Genomic DNA, 19,776 nt, shown 5'->3' with positions numbered 1-19,776 from the left:
CTAAAGGAACCTTGCGAAAATCATATTTGGAGCGATACTGCGTCATGCTAGGCAAATTGTGAGTCAGAAAAGCAACTTCATTTTGAGAAGCCCTGACCTACGGGAAGGAAAAGCTTTCAAGGTCAGAAGAGGGACTTTTCCCTGACCGGGAATCGAACCCGGGCCGCGGCGGTGAGAGCGCTGAATCCTAACCACTAGACCACCAGGGAGCCCAGAGCCGTGCAGCAAAAGGTCATACACTGCTCTCCGAGTGACAAAGCTCATGGGGGCTGAAAACATATTTTATTCTACAGCAAATATGAATCGGAACTTAATCCTCATGATGCCACCAGACTGTCTGTCACTTCCAGGCACAGGCCATCCTCTCCCCCTTGCTACTGAACCGATGAATTCCTGCACAATCAGGATCCCCGGGAAAACACAAGAGGGGCACCTAGTGGCTGCTGATGGCGCACAGACAGCTGGTACACCTTCTCTCACCTATCTTGTTATTCAGCTTGCTGGAAGAATACATTGCGCTTAAGCGATTCAAGAGTGCAAAGGAGAAGAGTGCTCAAAAGTAGATGTATGCATCACAGCAAGGTTTTCCAGCAATTTACCTTTCTGTTGAGCTGGTACTGCACTTCCCGCCAACATAGAGCACCTGACTGGGTGGGGGACTGCGTGCGCACAAAGGTGGCTTAGGTCAATGGGGGTAAAGCAACCTGGAGTACAGGAGAACAAGCCCCATTCCTCTGCTTGTATCTATTGGGAGGGGTGCCTTTCTAAAGACCTTCTTTTAAAAAAGATACACAGACAACTTAAGCAATCCATGCTTTAGAGGGATCTTCCCTGACCGGGAATCAAACCCAGGCCGCGGCGGTGAAAGCGCCGAATCCTAGCCACTAGACCACCAGGGAGGAGATGCTCTAGTGTGCCTGCCTTGCTCACCCCATTATTGTGACTAAGCTAACTCCAATATAAAGATTAACGGTAAAGTCCGAGTGAGAGAAAGTTAGGTGTCACACAGTGTGTTTGTTATAAGCAATTACTTTTAACCTCCTGCAAAAGCCTTTTAACTCTTCAATCACCTCTTGCTGGACAGCCGGTGCTACAGCAGCAAACATAAAAAGGGAGTTGAAGAAAGTAAATCCTTGGGTCTCACCAGGGTGGCCGAGTGGTTAAGGCGTTGGACTTAAGATCCAATGGACGTTTGTCCGCATGGGTTCGAGCCCCATTCCTGGTATGGGTTTTCAGCAGGTTTGTAGGAACATGCAGATGCTTTTGAAAAACATTTTCCTCTGCCCTCCTCCGCCTCCCACTGCCCCTCCCCAACGGTCCCCATTCAAGCCTCAGGAGTGGGGTCTGCTGCTACTCTTCTACCAGCATGGATGCTTCCCAGAGCAATGAAGTGCCATCTACACAGAGCCCCTGCCTAGAGAAATACACCTCCTATGTCTCTTTCCACTATAGGGAGCAGGAGAAACTGATTGCTTCCTGGGCAACATGGGTCTGCCGCTAGAATTTGTTAACCCGGCTCTTGCAGATTTCTCCCCTTTTTACGCCTACAGGCTCACCCTTCCCAGTGGAGCAGGATCTGCTGATGCAGGCCCGGCTGGCTCAAACCTGCAAAGCGTTCTCCACAGGCCTCTGGGAAAGAAATTGAGCAGAGTTTCCTGCCCCGTCTCCTCTCGCCTTCCCAACGGGCTTCCAAACGGTCAATGCCCTGACGGGTCCCCCACAACCTATCCTGCCCATGCCCACACCCCTGTATATGAGGGTGACCCATGTCCCTCACCCTCCATGCTCGAATGGAAGGCCTGTGTGTCCTGAGGGGAGCACCAGACAGGCATCTCTCAGGCCAGGCAGACACCTGCAGTACCTGTTAAGTTCCAAAGCCTGTACATTCCCAAGATGCAACAGGTCACTATGCAAATCAGGCAGCCCTTGCCACACCCTCCCCGCCTCTGGCCTCTGCCGCTTTCGGTACATGCAGCTCAGCTTTTTCTTACCCAGAGGCAGTCTTCCGTTTTAGCAAACAGGTGGGTTGCAGTGGGTCCAGGACGCCATTTGGAGACAAAGCCTGCGGCCCAGTCAAAGGAGGACTACCTGCCACAGGCCATGGGGTCAGAAGCCTACAAAAGGAAGCGCGCCTCGGAATACAGGATCTCACTTGCTCAAGAGCCTTGCCTCCCACCGTGGGAAGCAGCTCTAAAGGAACCTTGCGAAAATCATATTTGGAGCGATACTGCGTCATGCTAGGCAAATTGTGAGTCAGAAAAGCAACTTCATTTTGAGAAGCCCTGACCTACGGGAAGGAAAAGCTTTCAAGGTCAGAAGAGGGACTTTTCCCTGACCGGGAATCGAACCCAGGCCGCGGCGGTGAGAGCGCTGAATCCTAACCACTAGACCACCAGGGAGCCCAGAGCCGTGCAGCAAAAGGTCATACACTGCTCTCCGAGTGACAAAGCTCATGGGGGCTGAAAACATATTTTATTCTACAGCAAATATGAATCGGAACTTAATCCTCATGATGCCACCAGACTATCTGTCACTTCCAGGCACAGGCCATCCTCTCCCCCTTGCTACTGAACCGATGAATTCCTGCACAATCAGGATCCCCGGGAAAACACAAGAGGGGCACCTAGTGGCTGCTGATGGCGCACAGACAGCTGGTACACCTTCTCTCACCTATCTTGTTATTCAGCTTGCTGGAAGAATACATTGCGCTTAAGCGATTCAAGAGTGCAAAGGAGAAGAGTGCTCAAAAGTAGATGTATGCATCACAGCAAGGTTTTCCAGCAATTTACCTTTCTGTTGAGCTGGTACTGCACTTCCCGCCAACATAGAGCACCTGACTGGGTGGGGGACTGCGTGCGCACAAAGGTGGCTTAGGTCAATGGGGGTAAAGCAACCTGGGGTACAGGAGAACAAGCCCCATTCCTCTGCTTGTATCTATTGGGAGGGGTGCCTTTCTAAAGACCTTCTTTTAAAAAAGATACACAGACAACTTAAGCAATCCATGCTTTAGAGGGATCTTCCCTGACCGGGAATCAAACCCAGGCCGCGGCGGTGAAAGCGCCGAATCCTAGCCACTAGACCACCAGGGAGGAGATGCTCTAGTGTGCTTGCCTTGCTCACCCCATTATTGTGACTAAGCTAACTCCAATATAAAGATTAACGGTAAAGTCCGAGTGAGAGAAAGTTAGGTGTCACACAGTGTGTTTGTTATAAGCAATTACTTTTAACCTCCTGCAAAAGCCTTTTAACTCTTCAATCACCTCTTGCTGGACAGCCGGTGCTACAGCAGCAAACATAAAAAGGGAGTTGAAGAAAGTAAATCCTTGGGTCTCACCAGGGTGGCCGAGTGGTTAAGGCGTTGGACTTAAGATCCAATGGACGTTTGTCCGCATGGGTTCGAGCCCCATTCCTGGTATGGGTTTTCAGCAGGTTTGTAGGAACATGCAGATGCTTTTGAAAAACATTTTCCTCTGCCCTCCTCCGCCTCCCACTGCCCCTCCCCAACGGTCCCCATTCAAGCCTCAGGAGTGGGGTCTGCTGCTACTCTTCTACCAGCATGGATGCTTCCCAGAGCAATGAAGTGCCATCTACACAGAGCCCCTGCCTAGAGAAATACACCTCCTATGTCTCTTTCCACTATAGGGAGCAGGAGAAACTGATTGCTTCCTGGGCAACATGGGTCTGCCGCTAGAATTTGTTAACCCGGCTCTTGCAGATTTCTCCCCTTTTTACGCCTACAGGCTCACCCTTCCCAGTGGAGCAGGATCTGCTGATGCAGGCCCGGCTGGCTCAAACGTGCAAAGCGTTCTCCACAGGCCTCTGGGAAAGAAATTGAGCAGAGTTTCCTGCCCCGTCTCCTCTCGCCTTCCCAACGGGCTTCCAAACGGGCAATGCCCTGACGGGTCCCCCACAACCTATCCTGCCCATGCCCACACCCCTGTATATGAGGGTGACCCATGTCCCTCACCCTCCATGCTCGAATGGAAGGCCTGTGTGTCCTGAGGGGAGCACCAGACAGGCATCTCTCAGGCCAGGCAGACACCTGCAGTACCTGTTAAGTTCCAAAGCCTGTACATTCCCAAGATGCAACAGGTCACTATGCAAATCAGGCAGCCCTTGCCACACCCTCCCCGCCTCTGGCCTCTGCCGCTTTCGGTACGTGCAGCTCAGCTTTTTCTTACCCAGAGGCAGTCTTCCGTTTTAGCAAACAGGTGGGTTGCAGTGGGTCCAGGACGCCATTTGGAGACAAAGCCTGCGGCCCAGTCAAAGGAGGACTACCTGCCACAGGCCATGGGGTCAGAAGCCTACAAAAGGAAGCGCGCCTCGGAATACAGGATCTCACTTGCTCAAGAGCCTTGCCTCCCACCGTGGGAAGCAGCTCTAAAGGAACCTTGCGAAAATCATATTTTGAGCGATACTGCGTCATGCTAGGCAAATTGTGAGTCAGAAAAGCAACTTCATTTTGAGAAGCCCTGACCTACGGGAAGGAAAAGCTTTCAAGGTCAGAAGAGGGACTTTTCCCTGACCGGGAATCGAACCCGGGCCGCGGCGGTGAGAGCGCCGAATCCTAACCACTAGACCACCAGGGAACCCAGAGCTGTGCAGCAAAAGTTCATACACTGCTCTCCGAGTGACAAAGCTCATGGGGGCTGAAAACATATTTTATTCTACAGCAAATATGAATCGGAACTTAATCCTCATGATGCCACCAGACTGCCTGTCACTTCCAGGCACAGGCCATCCTCTCCCCCTTGCTACTGAACCGATGAATTCCTGCACAATCAGGATCCCCGGGAAAACACAAGAGGGACACCTAGTGGCTGCTGATGGCGCACAGACAGCTGGTACACCTTCTCTCACCTATCTCGTTATTCAGCTTGCTGGAAGAATACATTGCGCTTAAGCGATTCAAGAGTGCAAAGGAGAAGAGTGCTCCAAAGTAGATGTATGCATCACAGCAGGGTTTTCCAGCAATTTACCTTTCTGTTGAGCTGGTACTGCACTTCACGCCAACATAGAGCACCTGACTGGGTGGGGGACTGCGTGCGCACAAAGGTGGCTTAGGTCAATGGGGGCAAAGCAACCTAGTGCACAGGAGAACAAGCCCCATTCCTCCGCTTTCATCTATTGGGAGGGGTGCCTTTTTAAAGACCTTCTTTTAAAAAAGATACACAGACAAATTAAGCAATCTATGCTTTAGAGGGATCTTCCCTGACCGGGAATCGAACCCGGGCCACGGCGGTGAAAGCGCTGAATCCTAGCCACTAGACCACCAGGGAGTAGATGCTCTAGTGTGCCTGCCTTGCTCACCCCCTTATTGTGACTAAGCTAACTCCAATATAAAAATTAACGGTAAAGTCCGAGTGGGAGAAAGTTAGGTGTCACACAGTGTGTTTGTTATAAGCAATTACTTTTAACCTCCTGCAAAAGCCTTTTACCCTTTTAACTCTGCAATCACCTCTTGCTGGACAGCCGGTGCTACAGCAGCAAGCATACAAAGGGAGTTGAAGAAAGTAAATACTTGGGTCTCACCAGGGTGGCCGAGTGGTTAAGGCGTTGGACTTAAGATCCAATGGACGTTTGTCCGCATGGGTTCGAGCCCCATTCCTGGTATGGGTTTTCAGCAGGTTTGTAGGAACGTGCAGATGCTTTTGAAAAGCATTTTCCTCCGCCCTCCTCGGCCTCCCACTGCCCCTCCGCAACGGTCCCCATTCAAGCCTCAGGTGTGGAGTCTGCTGCTACTCTTCTACCAGCATGGATACTTCCCAGAGCAATGAAGTGCCATCTACACAGAGCCCCTGCCTAGAGAACATACACCTCCTATGTCTTTTTCCACTATAGGGAGCAGGAGAAACTGATTGCTTCCTGGGCAACATGGGTCTGCCGCTAGAATTTGCAGATTTCTCCCCTTTTTTTGATTTACGCCTACAGGCTCTCCCTTCCCAGTGGAGCAGGATCTGCTGATGCAGGCCCGGCTGGCTCAAACGTGCAAAGGGTTCTCCACAGGCCTCTGGGAAAGAAATTGAGCAGAGTTTCCTGCCCCGCCTCCTCTCACCTTCCGAACGGGCTTCCAAACGGGCAATGCCCTGACGGGTCCCCCACAACCTATCCTGCCCATGCCCACACCCCTGTATATGAGGGTGACCCATGTCCCTCACCCTCCATGCTCGAATGGAAGGCCTGTGTGTCCTGAGGGGAGCACCAGACAGGCATCTCTCAGGCCAGGCAGACACCTGCAGTACCTGTTAAGCTCCAAAGCCTGTACATTCCCAAGATGCAACAGGTCACTATGCAAATCAGGCAGCCCTTGCCACACCCTCCCCGCCTCTGGCCTCTGCCGCTTTCCGTACGTGCAGCTCAGCTTTTTCTTACCCAGAGGCAGACTTCCGTTTTAGCAAACAGGTGGGTTGCAGTGGGTCCAGGACGCCATTTGGAGACAAAGCCTGCGGCCCAGTCAAAGGAGGACTACCTGCCACAGGCCATGGGGTCAGAAGCCTACAAAAGGAAGCGCGCCTCGGAATACAGGATCTCACTTGCTCAAGAGCCTTGCCTCCCACCGTGGGAAGCAGCTCTAAAGGAACCTTGCGAAAATCATATTTGGAGCGATACTGCGTCATGCTAGGCAAATTGTGAGTCAGAAAAGCAACTTCATTTTGAGAAGCCCTGACCTACGGGAAGGAAAAGCTTTCAAGGTCAGAAGAGGGACTTTTCCCTGACCGGGAATCGAACCCGGGCCGCGGCGGTGAGAGCGCTGAATCCTAACCACTAGACCACCAGGGAGCCCAGAGCTGTGCAGCAAAAGGTCATACACTGCTCTCCGAGTGACAAAGCTCATGGGGGCTGAAAACATATTTTATTCTACAGCAAATATGAATCGGAACTTAATCCTCATGATGCCACCAGACTGTCTGTCACTTCCAGGCACAGGCCATCCTCTCCCCCTTGCTACTGAACCGATGAATTCCTGCACAATCAGGATCCCCGGGAAAACACAAGAGGGGCACCTAGTGGCTGCTGATGGCGCACAGACAGCTGGTACACCTTCTCTCACCTATCTTGTTATTCAGCTTGCTGGAAGAATACATTGCGCTTAAGCGATTCAAGAGTGCAAAGGAGAAGAGTGCTCAAAAGTAGATGTATGCATCACAGCAAGGTTTTCCAGCAATTTACCTTTCTGTTGAGCTGGTACTGCACTTCCCGCCAACATAGAGCACCTGACTGGGTGGGGGACTGCGTGCGCACAAAGGTGGCTTAGGTCAATGGGGGTAAAGCAACCTGGTGTACAGGAGAACAAGCCCCATTCCTCTGCTTGTATCTATTGGGAGGGGTGCCTTTCTAAAGACCTTCTTTTAAAAAAGATACACAGACAACTTAAGCAATCCATGCTTTAGAGGGATCTTCCCTGACCGGGAATCAAACCCAGGCCGCGGCGGTGAAAGCGCCGAATCCTAGCCACTAGACCACCAGGGAGTAGATGCTCTAGTGTGCCTGCCTTGCTCACCCCCTTATTGTGACTAAGCTAACTCCAATATAAAAATTAACGGTAAAGTCCGAGTGGGAGAAAGTTAGGTGTCACACAGTGTGTTTGTTATAAGCAATTACTTTTAACCTCCTGCAAAAGCCTTTTACCCTTTTAACTCTGCAATCACCTCTTGCTGGACAGCCGGTGCTACAGCAGCAAGCATAAAAAGGGAGTTGAAGAAAGTAAATACTTGGGTCTCACCAGGGTGGCCGAGTGGTTAAGGCGTTGGACTTAAGATCCAATGGACGTTTGTCCGCATGGGTTCGAGCCCCATTCCTGGTATGGGTTTTCAGCAGGTTTGTAGGAACGTGCAGATGCTTTTGAAAAGCATTTTCCTCCGCCCTCCTCGGCCTCCCACTGCCCCTCCGCAACGGTCCCCATTCAAGCCTCAGGTGTGGAGTCTGCTGCTACTCTTCTACCAGCATGGATACTTCCCAGAGCAATGAAGTGCCATCTACACAGAGCCCCTGCCTAGAGAACATACACCTCCTATGTCTTTTTCCACTATAGGGAGCAGGAGAAACTGATTGCTTCCTGGGCAACATGGGTCTGCCGCTAGAATTTGCAGATTTCTCCCCTTTTTTTGATTTACGCCTACAGGCTCTCCCTTCCCAGTGGAGCAGGATCTGCTGATGCAGGCCCGGCTGGCTCAAACGTGCAAAGGGTTCTCCACAGGCCTCTGGGAAAGAAATTGAGCAGAGTTTCCTGCCCCGCCTCCTCTCACCTTCCGAACGGGCTTCCAAACGGGCAATGCCCTGACGGGTCCCCCACAACCTATCCTGCCCATGCCCACACCCCTGTATATGAGGGTGACCCATGTCCCTCACCCTCCATGCTCGAATGGAAGGCCTGTGTGTCCTGAGGGGAGCACCAGACAGGCATCTCTCAGGCCAGGCAGACACCTGCAGTACCTGTTAAGCTCCAAAGCCTGTACATTCCCAAGATGCAACAGGTCACTATGCAAATCAGGCAGCCCTTGCCACACCCTCCCCGCCTCTGGCCTCTGCCGCTTTCCGTACTTGCAGCTCAGCTTTTTCTTACCCAGAGGCAGACTTCCGTTTTAGCAAACAGGTGGGTTGCAGTGGGTCCAGGACGCCATTTGGAGACAAAGCCTGCGGCCCAGTCAAAGGAGGACTACCTGCCACAGGCCATGGGGTCAGAAGCCTACAAAAGGAAGCGCGCCTCGGAATACAGGATCTCACTTGCTCAAGAGCCTTGCCTCCCACCGTGGGAAGCAGCTCTAAAGGAACCTTGCGAAAATCATATTTGGAGCGATACTGCGTCATGCTAGGCAAATTGTGAGTCAGAAAAGCAACTTCATTTTGAGAAGCCCTGACCTACGGGAAGGAAAAGCTTTCAAGGTCAGAAGAGGGACTTTTCCCTGACCGGGAATCGAACCCGGGCCGCGGCGGTGAGAGCGCTGAATCCTAACCACTAGACCACCAGGGAGCCCAGAGCCGTGCAGCAAAAGGTCATACACTGCTCTCCGAGTGACAAAGCTCATGGGGGCTGAAAACATATTTTATTCTACAGCAAATATGAATCGGAACTTAATCCTCATGATGCCACCAGACTGTCTGTCACTTCCAGGCACAGGCCATCCTCTCCCCCTTGCTACTGAACCGATGAATTCCTGCACAATCAGGATCCCCGGGAAAACACAAGAGGGGCACCTAGTGGCTGCTGATGGCGCACAGACAGCTGGTACACCTTCTCTCACCTATCTTGTTATTCAGCTTGCTGGAAGAATACATTGCGCTTAAGCGATTCAAGAGTGCAAAGGAGAAGAGTGCTCAAAAGTAGATGTATGCATCACAGCAAGGTTTTCCAGCAATTTACCTTTCTGTTGAGCTGGTACTGCACTTCCCGCCAACATAGAGCACCTGACTGGGTGGGGGACTGCGTGCGCACAAAGGTGGCTTAGGTCAATGGGGGTAAAGCAACCTGGAGTACAGGAGAACAAGCCCCATTCCTCTGCTTGTATCTATTGGGAGGGGTGCCTTTCTAAAGACCTTCTTTTAAAAAAGATACACAGACAACTTAAGCAATCCATGCTTTAGAGGGATCTTCCCTGACCGGGAATCAAACCCAGGCCGCGGCGGTGAAAGCGCCGAATCCTAGCCACTAGACCACCAGGGAGGAGATGCTCTAGTGTGCCTGCCTTGCTCACCCCATTATTGTGACTAAGCTAACTCCAATATAAAGATTAACAGTAAAGTCCGAGTGAGAGAAAGTTAGGTGTCACACAGTGTGTTTGTTATAAGCAATTACTTTTAACCTCCTGCAAAAGCCTTTTAACTCTTCAATCACCTCTTGCTGGACAGCCGGTGCTACAGCAGCAAACATAAAAAGGGAGTTGAAGAAAGTAAATCCTTGGGTCTCACCAGGGTGGCCGAGTGGTTAAGGCGTTGGACTTAAGATCCAATGGACGTTTGTCCGCATGGGTTCGAGCCCCATTCCTGGTATGGGTTTTCAGCAGGTTTGTAGGAACATGCAGATGCTTTTGAAAAACATTTTCCTCTGCCCTCCTCCGCCTCCCACTGCCCCTCCCCAACGGTCCCCATTCAAGCCTCAGGAGTGGGGTCTGCTGCTACTCTTCTACCAGCATGGATGCTTCCCAGAGCAATGAAGTGCCATCTACACAGAGCCCCTGCCTAGAGAAATACACCTCCTATGTCTCTTTCCACTATAGGGAGCAGGAGAAACTGATTGCTTCCTGGGCAACATGGGTCTGCCGCTAGAATTTGTTAACCCGGCTCTTGCAGATTTCTCCCCTTTTTACGCCTACAGGCTCACCCTTCCCAGTGGAGCAGGATCTGCTGATGCAGGCCCGGCTGGCTCAAACCTGCAAAGCGTTCTCCACAGGCCTCTGGGAAAGAAATTGAGCAGAGTTTCCTGCCCCGTCTCCTCTCGCCTTCCCAACGGGCTTCCAAACGGTCAATGCCCTGACGGGTCCCCCACAACCTATCCTGCCCATGCCCACACCCCTGTATATGAGGGTGACCCATGTCCCTCACCCTCCATGCTCGAATGGAAGGCCTGTGTGTCCTGAGGGGAGCACCAGACAGGCATCTCTCAGGCCAGGCAGACACCTGCAGTACCTGTTAAGTTCCAAAGCCTGTACATTCCCAAGATGCAACAGGTCACTATGCAAATCAGGCAGCCCTTGCCACACCCTCCCCGCCTCTGGCCTCTGCCGCTTTCGGTACATGCAGCTCAGCTTTTTCTTACCCAGAGGCAGTCTTCCGTTTTAGCAAACAGGTGGGTTGCAGTGGGTCCAGGACGCCATTTGGAGACAAAGCCTGCGGCCCAGTCAAAGGAGGACTACCTGCCACAGGCCATGGGGTCAGAAGCCTACAAAAGGAAGCGCGCCTCGGAATACAGGATCTCACTTGCTCAAGAGCCTTGCCTCCCACCGTGGGAAGCAGCTCTAAAGGAACCTTGCGAAAATCATATTTGGAGCGATACTGCGTCATGCTAGGCAAATTGTGAGTCAGAAAAGCAACTTCATTTTGAGAAGCCCTGACCTACGGGAAGGAAAAGCTTTCAAGGTCAGAAGAGGGACTTTTCCCTGACCGGGAATCGAACCCGGGCCGCGGCGGTGAGAGCGCTGAATCCTAACCACTAGACCACCAGGGAGCCCAGAGCTGTGCAGCAAAAGGTCATACACTGCTCTCCGAGTGACAAAGCTCATGGGGGCTGAAAACATATTTTATTCTACAGCAAATATGAATCGGAACTTAATCCTCATGATGCCACCAGACTGTCTGTCACTTCCAGGCACAGGCCATCCTCTCCCCCTTGCTACTGAACCGATGAATTCCTGCACAATCAGGATCCCCGGGAAAACACAAGAGGGGCACCTAGTGGCTGCTGATGGCGCACAGACAGCTGGTACACCTTCTCTCACCTATCTTGTTATTCAGCTTGCTGGAAGAATACATTGCGCTTAAGCGATTCAAGAGTGCAAAGGAGAAGAGTGCTCAAAAGTAGATGTATGCATCACAGCAAGGTTTTCCAGCAATTTACCTTTCTGTTGAGCTGGTACTGCACTTCCCGCCAACATAGAGCACCTGACTGGGTGGGGGACTGCGTGCGCACAAAGGTGGCTTAGGTCAATGGGGGTAAAGCAACCTGGGGTACAGGAGAACAAGCCCCATTCCTCTGCTTGTATCTATTGGGAGGGGTGCCTTTCTAAAGACCTTCTTTTAAAAAAGATACACAGACAACTTAAGCAATCCATGCTTTAGAGGGATCTTCCCTGACCGGGAATCAAACCCAGGCCGCGGCGGTGAAAGCGCCGAATCCTAGCCACTAGACCACCAGGGAGGAGATGCTCTAGTGTGCCTGCCTTGCTCACCCCATTATTGTGACTAAGCTAACTCCAATATAAAGATTAACGGTAAAGTCCGAGTGAGAGAAAGTTAGGTGTCACACAGTGTGTTTGTTATAAGCAATTACTTTTAACCTCCTGCAAAAGCCTTTTAACTCTTCAATCACCTCTTGCTGGACAGCCGGTGCTACAGCAGCAAACATAAAAAGGGAGTTGAAGAAAGTAAATCCTTGGGTCTCACCAGGGTGGCCGAGTGGTTAAGGCGTTGGACTTAAGATCCAATGGACGTTTGTCCGCATGGGTTCGAGCCCCATTCCTGGTATGGGTTTTCAGCAGGTTTGTAGGAACATGCAGATGCTTTTGAAAAACATTTTCCTCTGCCCTCCTCCGCCTCCCACTGCCCCTCCCCAACGGTCCCCATTCAAGCCTCAGGAGTGGGGTCTGCTGCTACTCTTCCACCAGCATGGATGCTTCCCAGAGCAATGAAGTGCCATCTACACAGAGCCCCTGCCTAGAGAAATACACCTCCTATGTCTCTTTCCACTATAGGGAGCAGGAGAAACTGATTGCTTCCTGGGCAACATGGGTCTGCCGCTAGAATTTGTTAACCCGGCTCTTGCAGATTTCTCCCCTTTTTACGCCTACAGGCTCACCCTTCCCAGTGGAGCAGGATCTGCTGATGCAGGCCCGGCTGGCTCAAACCTGCAAAGCGTTCTCCACAGGCCTCTGGGAAAGAAATTGAGCAGAGTTTCCTGCCCCGTCTCCTCTCGCCTTCCCAACGGGCTTCCAAACGGTCAATGCCCTGACGGGTCCCCCACAACCTATCCTGCCCATGCCCACACCCCTGTATATGAGGGTGACCCATGTCCCTCACCCTCCATGCTCGAATGGAAGGCCTGTGTGTCCTGAGGGGAGCACCAGACAGGCATCTCTCAGGCCAGGCAGACACCTGCAGTACCTGTTAAGTTCCAAAGCCTGTACATTCCCAAGATGCAACAGGTCACTATGCAAATCAGGCAGCCCTTGCCACACCCTCCCCGCCTCTGGCCTCTGCCGCTTTCGGTACATGCAGCTCAGCTTTTTCTTACCCAGAGGCAGTCTTCCGTTTTAGCAAACAGGTGGGTTGCAGTGGGTCCAGGACGCCATTTGGAGACAAAGCCTGCGGCCCAGTCAAAGGAGGACTACCTGCCACAGGCCATGGGGTCAGAAGCCTACAAAAGGAAGCGCGCCTCGGAATACAGGATCTCACTTGCTCAAGAGCCTTGCCTCCCACCGTGGGAAGCAGCTCTAAAGGAACCTTGCGAAAATCATATTTGGAGCGATACTGCGTCATGCTAGGCAAATTGTGAGTCAGAAAAGCAACTTCATTTTGAGAAGCCCTGACCTACGGGAAGGAAAAGCTTTCAAGGTCAGAAGAGGGACTTTTCCCTGACTGGGAATCGAACCCGGGCCGCGGCGGTGAGAGCGCTGAATCCTAACCACTAGACCACCAGGGAGCCCAGAGCTGTGCAGCAAAAGGTCATACACTGCTCTCCGAGTGACAAAGCTCATGGGGGCTGAAAACATATTTTATTCTACAGCAAATATGAATCGGAACTTAATCCTCATGATGCCACCAGACTGTCTGTCACTTCCAGGCACAGGCCATCCTCTCCCCCTTGCTACTGAACCGATGAATTCCTGCACAATCAGGATCCCCGGGAAAACACAAGAGGGGCACCTAGTGGCTGCTGATGGCGCACAGACAGCTGGTACACCTTCTCTCACCTATCTTGTTATTCAGCTTGCTGGAAGAATACATTGCGCTTAAGCGATTCAAGAGTGCAAAGGAGAAGAGTGCTCAAAAGTAGATGTATGCATCACAGCAAGGTTTTCCAGCAATTTACCTTTCTGTTGAGCTGGTACTGCACTTCCCGCCAACATAGAGCACCTGACTGGGTGGGGGACTGCGTGCGCACAAAGGTGGCTTAGGTCAATGAGGGTAAAGCAACCTGGGGTACAGGAGAACAAGCCCCATTCCTCTGCTTGTATCTATTGGGAGGGGTGCCTTTCTAAAGACCTTCTTTTAAAAAAGATACACAGACAACTTAAGCAATCCATGCTTTAGAGGGATCTTCCCTGACCGGGAATCAAACCCAGGCCGCGGCAGTGAAAGCGCCGAATCCTAGCCACTAGACCACCAGGGAGTAGATGCTCTAGTGTGCCTGCCTTGCTCACCCCCTTATTGTGACTAAGCTAACTCCAATATAAAAATTAACGGTAAAGTCCGAGTGGGAGAAAGTTAGGTGTCACACAGTGTGTTTGTTATAAGCAATTACTTTTAACCTCCTGCAAAAGCCTTTTACCCTTTTAACTCTGCAATCACCTCTTGCTGGACAGCCGGTGCTACAGCAGCAAGCATAAAAAGGGAGTTGAAGAAAGTAAATACTTGGGTCTCACCAGGGTGGCCGAGTGGTTAAGGCGTTGGACTTAAGATCCAATGGACGTTTGTCCGCATGGGTTCGAGCCCCATTCCTGGTATGGGTTTTCAGCAGGTTTGTAGGAACGTGCAGATGCTTTTGAAAAGCATTTTCCTCCGCCCTCCTCGGCCTCCCACTGCCCCTCCGCAACGGTCCCCATTCAAGCCTCAGGTGTGGAGTCTGCTGCTACTCTTCTACCAGCATGGATACTTCCCAGAGCAATGAAGTGCCATCTACACAGAGCCCCTGCCTAGAGAACATACACCTCCTATGTCTTTTTCCACTATAGGGAGCAGGAGAAACTGATTGCTTCCTGGGCAACATGGGTCTGCCGCTAGAATTTGCAGATTTCTCCCCTTTTTTTGATTTACGCCTACAGGCTCTCCCTTCCCAGTGGAGCAGGATCTGCTGATGCAGGCCCGGCTGGCTCAAACGTGCAAAGGGTTCTCCACAGGCCTCTGGGAAAGAAATTGAGCAGAGTTTCCTGCCCCGCCTCCTCTCACCTTCCGAACGGGCTTCCAAACGGGCAATGCCCTGACGGGTCCCCCACAACCTATCCTGCCCATGCCCACACCCCTGTATATGAGGGTGACCCATGTCCCTCACCCTCCATGCTCGAATGGAAGGCCTGTGTGTCCTGAGGGGAGCACCAGACAGGCATCTCTCAGGCCAGGCAGACACCTGCAGTACCTGTTAAGCTCCAAAGCCTGTACATTCCCAAGATGCAACAGGTCACTATGCAAATCAGGCAGCCCTTGCCACACCCTCCCCGCCTCTGGCCTCTGCCGCTTTCCGTACTTGCAGCTCAGCTTTTTCTTACCCAGAGGCAGACTTCCGTTTTAGCAAACAGGTGGGTTGCAGTGGGTCCAGGACGCCATTTGGAGACAAAGCCTGCGGCCCAGTCAAAGGAGGACTACCTGCCACAGGCCATGGGGTCAGAAGCCTACAAAAGGAAGCGCGCCTCGGAATACAGGATCTCACTTGCTCAAGAGCCTTGCCTCCCACCGTGGGAAGCAGCTCTAAAGGAACCTTGCGAAAATCATATTTGGAGCGATACTGCGTCATGCTAGGCAAATTGTGAGTCAGAAAAGCAACTTCATTTTGAGAAGCCCTGACCTACGGGAAGGAAAAGCTTTCAAGGTCAGAAGAGGGACTTTTCCCTGACCGGGAATCGAACCCGGGCCGCGGCGGTGAGAGCGCTGAATCCTAACCACTAGACCACCAGGGAGCCCAGAGCCGTGCAGCAAAAGGTCATACACTGCTCTCCGAGTGACAAAGCTCATGGGGGCTGAAAACATATTTTATTCTACAGCAAATATGAATCGGAACTTAATCCTCATGATGCCACCAGACTGTCTGTCACTTCCAGGCACAGGCCATCCTCTCCCCCTTGCTACTGAACCGATGAATTCCTGCACAATCAGGATCCCCGGGAAAACACAAGAGGGGCACCTAGTGGCTGCTGATGGCGCACAGACAGCTGGTACACCTTCTCTCACCTATCTTGTTATTCAGCTTGCTGGAAGAATACATTGCGCTTAAGCGATTCAAGAGTGCAAAGGAGAAGAGTGCTCAAAAGTAGATGTATGCATCACAGCAAGGTTTTCCAGCAATTTACCTTTCTGTTGAGCTGGTACTGCACTTCCCGCCAACATAGAGCACCTGACTGGGTGGGGGACTGCGTGCGCACAAAGGTGGCTTAGGTCAATGGGGGTAAAGCAACCTGGAGTACAGGAGAACAAGCCCCATTCCTCTGCTTGTATCTATTGGGAGGGGTGCCTTTCTAAAGACCTTCTTTTAAAAAAGATACACAGACAACTTAAGCAATCCATGCTTTAGAGGGATCTTCCCTGACCGGGAATCAAACCCAGGCCGCGGCGGTGAAAGCGCCGAATCCTAGCCACTAGACCACCAGGGAGGAGATGCTCTAGTGTGCCTGCCTTGCTCACCCCATTATTGTGACTAAGCTAACTCCAATATAAAGATTAACGGTAAAGTCCGAGTGAGAGAAAGTTAGGTGTCACACAGTGTGTTTGTTATAAGCAATTACTTTTAACCTCCTGCAAAAGCCTTTTAACTCTTCAATCACCTCTTGCTGGACAGCCGGTGCTACAGCAGCAAACATAAAAAGGGAGTTGAAGAAAGTAAATCCTTGGGTCTCACCAGGGTGGCCGAGTGGTTAAGGCGTTGGACTTAAGATCCAATGGACGTTTGTCCGCATGGGTTCGAGCCCCATTCCTGGTATGGGTTTTCAGCAGGTTTGTAGGAACATGCAGATGCTTTTGAAAAACATTTTCCTCTGCCCTCCTCCGCCTCCCACTGCCCCTCCCCAACGGTCCCCATTCAAGCCTCAGGAGTGGGGTCTGCTGCTACTCTTCTACCAGCATGGATGCTTCCCAGAGCAATGAAGTGCCATCTACACAGAGCCCCTGCCTAGAGAAATACACCTCCTATGTCTCTTTCCACTATAGGGAGCAGGAGAAACTGATTGCTTCCTGGGCAACATGGGTCTGCCGCTAGAATTTGTTAACCCGGCTCTTGCAGATTTCTCCCCTTTTTACGCCTACAGGCTCACCCTTCCCAGTGGAGCAGGATCTGCTGATGCAGGCCCGGCTGGCTCAAACCTGCAAAGCGTTCTCCACAGGCCTCTGGGAAAGAAATTGAGCAGAGTTTCCTGCCCCGTCTCCTCTCGCCTTCCCAACGGGCTTCCAAACGGTCAATGCCCTGACGGGTCCCCCACAACCTATCCTGCCCATGCCCACACCCCTGTATATGAGGGTGACCCATGTCCCTCACCCTCCATGCTCGAATGGAAGGCCTGTGTGTCCTGAGGGGAGCACCAGACAGGCATCTCTCAGGCCAGGCAGACACCTGCAGTACCTGTTAAGTTCCAAAGCCTGTACATTCCCAAGATGCAACAGGTCACTATGCAAATCAGGCAGCCCTTGCCACACCCTCCCCGCCTCTGGCCTCTGCCGCTTTCGGTACATGCAGCTCAGCTTTTTCTTACCCAGAGGCAGTCTTCCGTTTTAGCAAACAGGTGGGTTGCAGTGGGTCCAGGACGCCATTTGGAGACAAAGCCTGCGGCCCAGTCAAAGGAGGACTACCTGCCACAGGCCATGGGGTCAGAAGCCTACAAAAGGAAGCGCGCCTCGGAATACAGGATCTCACTTGCTCAAGAGCCTTGCCTCCCACCGTGGGAAGCAGCTCTAAAGGAACCTTGCGAAAATCATATTTGGAGCGATACTGCGTCATGCTAGGCAAATTGTGAGTCAGAAAAGCAACTTCATTTTGAGAAGCCCTGACCTACGGGAAGGAAAAGCTTTCAAGGTCAGAAGAGGGACTTTTCCCTGACCGGGAATCGAACCCAGGCCGCGGCGGTGAGAGCGCTGAATTCTAACCACTAGACCACCAGGGAGCCCAGAGCCGTGCAGCAAAAGGTCATACACTGCTCTCCGAGTGACAAAGCTCATGGGGGCTGAAAACATATTTTATTCTACAGCAAATATGAATCGGAACTTAATCCTCATGATGCCACCAGACTATCTGTCACTTCCAGGCACAGGCCATCCTCTCCCCCTTGCTACTGAACCGATGAATTCCTGCACAATCAGGATCCCCGGGAAAACACAAGAGGGGCACCTAGTGGCTGCTGATGGCGCACAGACAGCTGGTACACCTTCTCTCACCTATCTTGTTATTCAGCTTGCTGGAAGAATACATTGCGCTTAAGCGATTCAAGAGTGCAAAGGAGAAGAGTGCTCAAAAGTAGATGTATGCATCACAGCAAGGTTTTCCAGCAATTTACCTTTCTGTTGAGCTGGTACTGCACTTCCCGCCAACATAGAGCACCTGACTGGGTGGGGGACTGCGATCGCACAAAGGTGGCTTAGGTCAATGGGGGTAAAGCAACCTGGGGTACAGGAGAACAAGCCCCATTCCTCTGCTTGTATCTATTGGGAGGGGTGCCTTTCTAAAGACCTTCTTTTAAAAAAGATACACAGACAACTTAAGCAATCCATGCTTTAGAGGGATCTTCCCTGACCGGGAATCAAACCCAGGCCGCGGCGGTGAAAGCGCCGAATCCTAGCCACTAGACCACCAGGGAGGAGATGCTCTAGTGTGCTTGCCTTGCTCACCCCATTATTGTGACTAAGCTAACTCCAATATAAAGATTAACGGTAAAGTCCGAGTGAGAGAAAGTTAGGTGTCACACAGTGTGTTTGTTATAAGCAATTACTTTTAACCTCCTGCAAAAGCCTTTTAACTCTTCAATCACCTCTTGCTGGACAGCCGGTGCTACAGCAGCAAACATAAAAAGGGAGTTGAAGAAAGTAAATCCTTGGGTCTCACCAGGGTGGCCGAGTGGTTAAGGCGTTGGACTTAAGATCCAATGGACGTTTGTCCGCATGGGTTCGAGCCCCATTCCTGGTATGGGTTTTCAGCAGGTTTGTAGGAACATGCAGATGCTTTTGAAAAACATTTTCCTCTGCCCTCCTCCGCCTCCCACTGCCCCTCCCCAACGGTCCCCATTCAAGCCTCAGGAGTGGGGTCTGCTGCTACTCTTCTACCAGCATGGATGCTTCCCAGAGCAATGAAGTGCCATCTACACAGAGCCCCTGCCTAGAGAAATACACCTCCTATGTCTCTTTCCACTATAGGGAGCAGGAGAAACTGATTGCTTCCTGGGCAACATGGGTCTGCCGCTAGAATTTGTTAACCCGGCTCTTGCAGATTTCTCCCCTTTTTACGCCTACAGGCTCACCCTTCCCAGTGGAGCAGGATCTGCTGATGCAGGCCCGGCTGGCTCAAACGTGCAAAGCGTTCTCCACAGGCCTCTGGGAAAGAAATTGAGCAGAGTTTCCTGCCCCGTCTCCTCTCGCCTTCCCAACGGGCTTCCAAACGGGCAATGCCCTGACGGGTCCCCCACAACCTATCCTGCCCATGCCCACACCCCTGTATATGAGGGTGACCCATGTCCCTCACCCTCCATGCTCGAATGGAAGGCCTGTGTGTCCTGAGGGGAGCACCAGACAGGCATCTCTCAGGCCAGGCAGACACCTGCAGTACCTGTTAAGTTCCAAAGCCTGTACATTCCCAAGATGCAACAGGTCACTATGCAAATCAGGCAGCCCTTGCCACACCCTCCCCGCCTCTGGCCTCTGCCGCTTTCGGTACGTGCAGCTCAGCTTTTTCTTACCCAGAGGCAGTCTTCCGTTTTAGCAAACAGGTGGGTTGCAGTGGGTCCAGGACGCCATTTGGAGACAAAGCCTGCGGCCCAGTCAAAGGAGGACTACCTGCCACAGGCCATGGGGTCAGAAGCCTACAAAAGGAAGCGCGCCTCGGAATACAGGATCTCACTTGCTCAAGAGCCTTGCCTCCCACCGTGGGAAGCAGCTCTAAAGGAACCTTGCGAAAATCATATTTTGAGCAATACTGCGTCATGCTAGGCAAATTGTGAG

General features: G+C 51.9%; 27 non-coding genes across 27 annotated transcripts; 9 read left to right on the top strand and 18 right to left on the bottom strand.

The window, feature by feature from the left end:
* Positions 1-137: 137 nt before the first annotated feature.
* On the bottom strand, positions 138-209 carry TRNAE-CUC (transfer RNA glutamic acid (anticodon CUC)). The gene has a single exon. It is a non-coding gene; the product is annotated as a tRNA-Glu (tRNA).
* A 618-nt stretch (positions 210-827) lies between these two features.
* On the bottom strand, positions 828-899 carry TRNAE-UUC (transfer RNA glutamic acid (anticodon UUC)). The gene has a single exon. It is a non-coding gene; the product is annotated as a tRNA-Glu (tRNA).
* A 243-nt stretch (positions 900-1,142) lies between these two features.
* On the top strand, positions 1,143-1,225 carry TRNAL-UAA (transfer RNA leucine (anticodon UAA)). Its single transcript has one exon. It is a non-coding gene; the product is annotated as a tRNA-Leu (tRNA).
* A 1,102-nt stretch (positions 1,226-2,327) lies between these two features.
* Positions 2,328-2,399, bottom strand: TRNAE-CUC (transfer RNA glutamic acid (anticodon CUC)). Its single transcript has one exon. It is a non-coding gene; the product is annotated as a tRNA-Glu (tRNA).
* A 618-nt stretch (positions 2,400-3,017) lies between these two features.
* On the bottom strand, positions 3,018-3,089 carry TRNAE-UUC (transfer RNA glutamic acid (anticodon UUC)). Its single transcript has one exon. It is a non-coding gene; the product is annotated as a tRNA-Glu (tRNA).
* Positions 3,090-3,332: 243 nt separating this feature from the next.
* Positions 3,333-3,415, top strand: TRNAL-UAA (transfer RNA leucine (anticodon UAA)). Its single transcript has one exon. It is a non-coding gene; the product is annotated as a tRNA-Leu (tRNA).
* Positions 3,416-4,517: 1,102 nt separating this feature from the next.
* On the bottom strand, positions 4,518-4,589 carry TRNAE-CUC (transfer RNA glutamic acid (anticodon CUC)). The gene has a single exon. It is a non-coding gene; the product is annotated as a tRNA-Glu (tRNA).
* A 618-nt stretch (positions 4,590-5,207) lies between these two features.
* TRNAE-UUC (transfer RNA glutamic acid (anticodon UUC)) lies at positions 5,208-5,279 on the bottom strand. Its single transcript has one exon. It is a non-coding gene; the product is annotated as a tRNA-Glu (tRNA).
* Positions 5,280-5,530: 251 nt separating this feature from the next.
* On the top strand, positions 5,531-5,613 carry TRNAL-UAA (transfer RNA leucine (anticodon UAA)). The gene has a single exon. It is a non-coding gene; the product is annotated as a tRNA-Leu (tRNA).
* A 1,095-nt stretch (positions 5,614-6,708) lies between these two features.
* Positions 6,709-6,780, bottom strand: TRNAE-CUC (transfer RNA glutamic acid (anticodon CUC)). The gene has a single exon. It is a non-coding gene; the product is annotated as a tRNA-Glu (tRNA).
* A 618-nt stretch (positions 6,781-7,398) lies between these two features.
* Positions 7,399-7,470, bottom strand: TRNAE-UUC (transfer RNA glutamic acid (anticodon UUC)). Its single transcript has one exon. It is a non-coding gene; the product is annotated as a tRNA-Glu (tRNA).
* Positions 7,471-7,721: 251 nt separating this feature from the next.
* TRNAL-UAA (transfer RNA leucine (anticodon UAA)) lies at positions 7,722-7,804 on the top strand. Its single transcript has one exon. It is a non-coding gene; the product is annotated as a tRNA-Leu (tRNA).
* A 1,095-nt stretch (positions 7,805-8,899) lies between these two features.
* Positions 8,900-8,971, bottom strand: TRNAE-CUC (transfer RNA glutamic acid (anticodon CUC)). Its single transcript has one exon. It is a non-coding gene; the product is annotated as a tRNA-Glu (tRNA).
* Positions 8,972-9,589: 618 nt separating this feature from the next.
* TRNAE-UUC (transfer RNA glutamic acid (anticodon UUC)) lies at positions 9,590-9,661 on the bottom strand. Its single transcript has one exon. It is a non-coding gene; the product is annotated as a tRNA-Glu (tRNA).
* A 243-nt stretch (positions 9,662-9,904) lies between these two features.
* On the top strand, positions 9,905-9,987 carry TRNAL-UAA (transfer RNA leucine (anticodon UAA)). Its single transcript has one exon. It is a non-coding gene; the product is annotated as a tRNA-Leu (tRNA).
* A 1,102-nt stretch (positions 9,988-11,089) lies between these two features.
* TRNAE-CUC (transfer RNA glutamic acid (anticodon CUC)) lies at positions 11,090-11,161 on the bottom strand. The gene has a single exon. It is a non-coding gene; the product is annotated as a tRNA-Glu (tRNA).
* A 618-nt stretch (positions 11,162-11,779) lies between these two features.
* Positions 11,780-11,851, bottom strand: TRNAE-UUC (transfer RNA glutamic acid (anticodon UUC)). The gene has a single exon. It is a non-coding gene; the product is annotated as a tRNA-Glu (tRNA).
* Positions 11,852-12,094: 243 nt separating this feature from the next.
* TRNAL-UAA (transfer RNA leucine (anticodon UAA)) lies at positions 12,095-12,177 on the top strand. Its single transcript has one exon. It is a non-coding gene; the product is annotated as a tRNA-Leu (tRNA).
* Positions 12,178-13,279: 1,102 nt separating this feature from the next.
* Positions 13,280-13,351, bottom strand: TRNAE-CUC (transfer RNA glutamic acid (anticodon CUC)). Its single transcript has one exon. It is a non-coding gene; the product is annotated as a tRNA-Glu (tRNA).
* Positions 13,352-13,969: 618 nt separating this feature from the next.
* TRNAE-UUC (transfer RNA glutamic acid (anticodon UUC)) lies at positions 13,970-14,041 on the bottom strand. The gene has a single exon. It is a non-coding gene; the product is annotated as a tRNA-Glu (tRNA).
* Positions 14,042-14,292: 251 nt separating this feature from the next.
* Positions 14,293-14,375, top strand: TRNAL-UAA (transfer RNA leucine (anticodon UAA)). The gene has a single exon. It is a non-coding gene; the product is annotated as a tRNA-Leu (tRNA).
* Positions 14,376-15,470: 1,095 nt separating this feature from the next.
* On the bottom strand, positions 15,471-15,542 carry TRNAE-CUC (transfer RNA glutamic acid (anticodon CUC)). The gene has a single exon. It is a non-coding gene; the product is annotated as a tRNA-Glu (tRNA).
* Positions 15,543-16,160: 618 nt separating this feature from the next.
* TRNAE-UUC (transfer RNA glutamic acid (anticodon UUC)) lies at positions 16,161-16,232 on the bottom strand. The gene has a single exon. It is a non-coding gene; the product is annotated as a tRNA-Glu (tRNA).
* A 243-nt stretch (positions 16,233-16,475) lies between these two features.
* Positions 16,476-16,558, top strand: TRNAL-UAA (transfer RNA leucine (anticodon UAA)). Its single transcript has one exon. It is a non-coding gene; the product is annotated as a tRNA-Leu (tRNA).
* Positions 16,559-17,660: 1,102 nt separating this feature from the next.
* Positions 17,661-17,732, bottom strand: TRNAE-CUC (transfer RNA glutamic acid (anticodon CUC)). Its single transcript has one exon. It is a non-coding gene; the product is annotated as a tRNA-Glu (tRNA).
* A 618-nt stretch (positions 17,733-18,350) lies between these two features.
* Positions 18,351-18,422, bottom strand: TRNAE-UUC (transfer RNA glutamic acid (anticodon UUC)). Its single transcript has one exon. It is a non-coding gene; the product is annotated as a tRNA-Glu (tRNA).
* Positions 18,423-18,665: 243 nt separating this feature from the next.
* On the top strand, positions 18,666-18,748 carry TRNAL-UAA (transfer RNA leucine (anticodon UAA)). Its single transcript has one exon. It is a non-coding gene; the product is annotated as a tRNA-Leu (tRNA).
* Positions 18,749-19,776: the final 1,028 nt, after the last annotated feature.

The sequence above is a fragment of the Lissotriton vulgaris genome, chromosome 4_1, assembly GCF_964263255.1.
Source record: "Lissotriton vulgaris chromosome 4_1, aLisVul1.2, whole genome shotgun sequence".
NCBI classification, from domain to species: domain Eukaryota; kingdom Metazoa; phylum Chordata; class Amphibia; order Caudata; family Salamandridae; genus Lissotriton; species Lissotriton vulgaris.
Note: the sequence above shows the minus strand (reverse complement) of the source record. Positions and strands in the feature narration are given on the sequence as shown.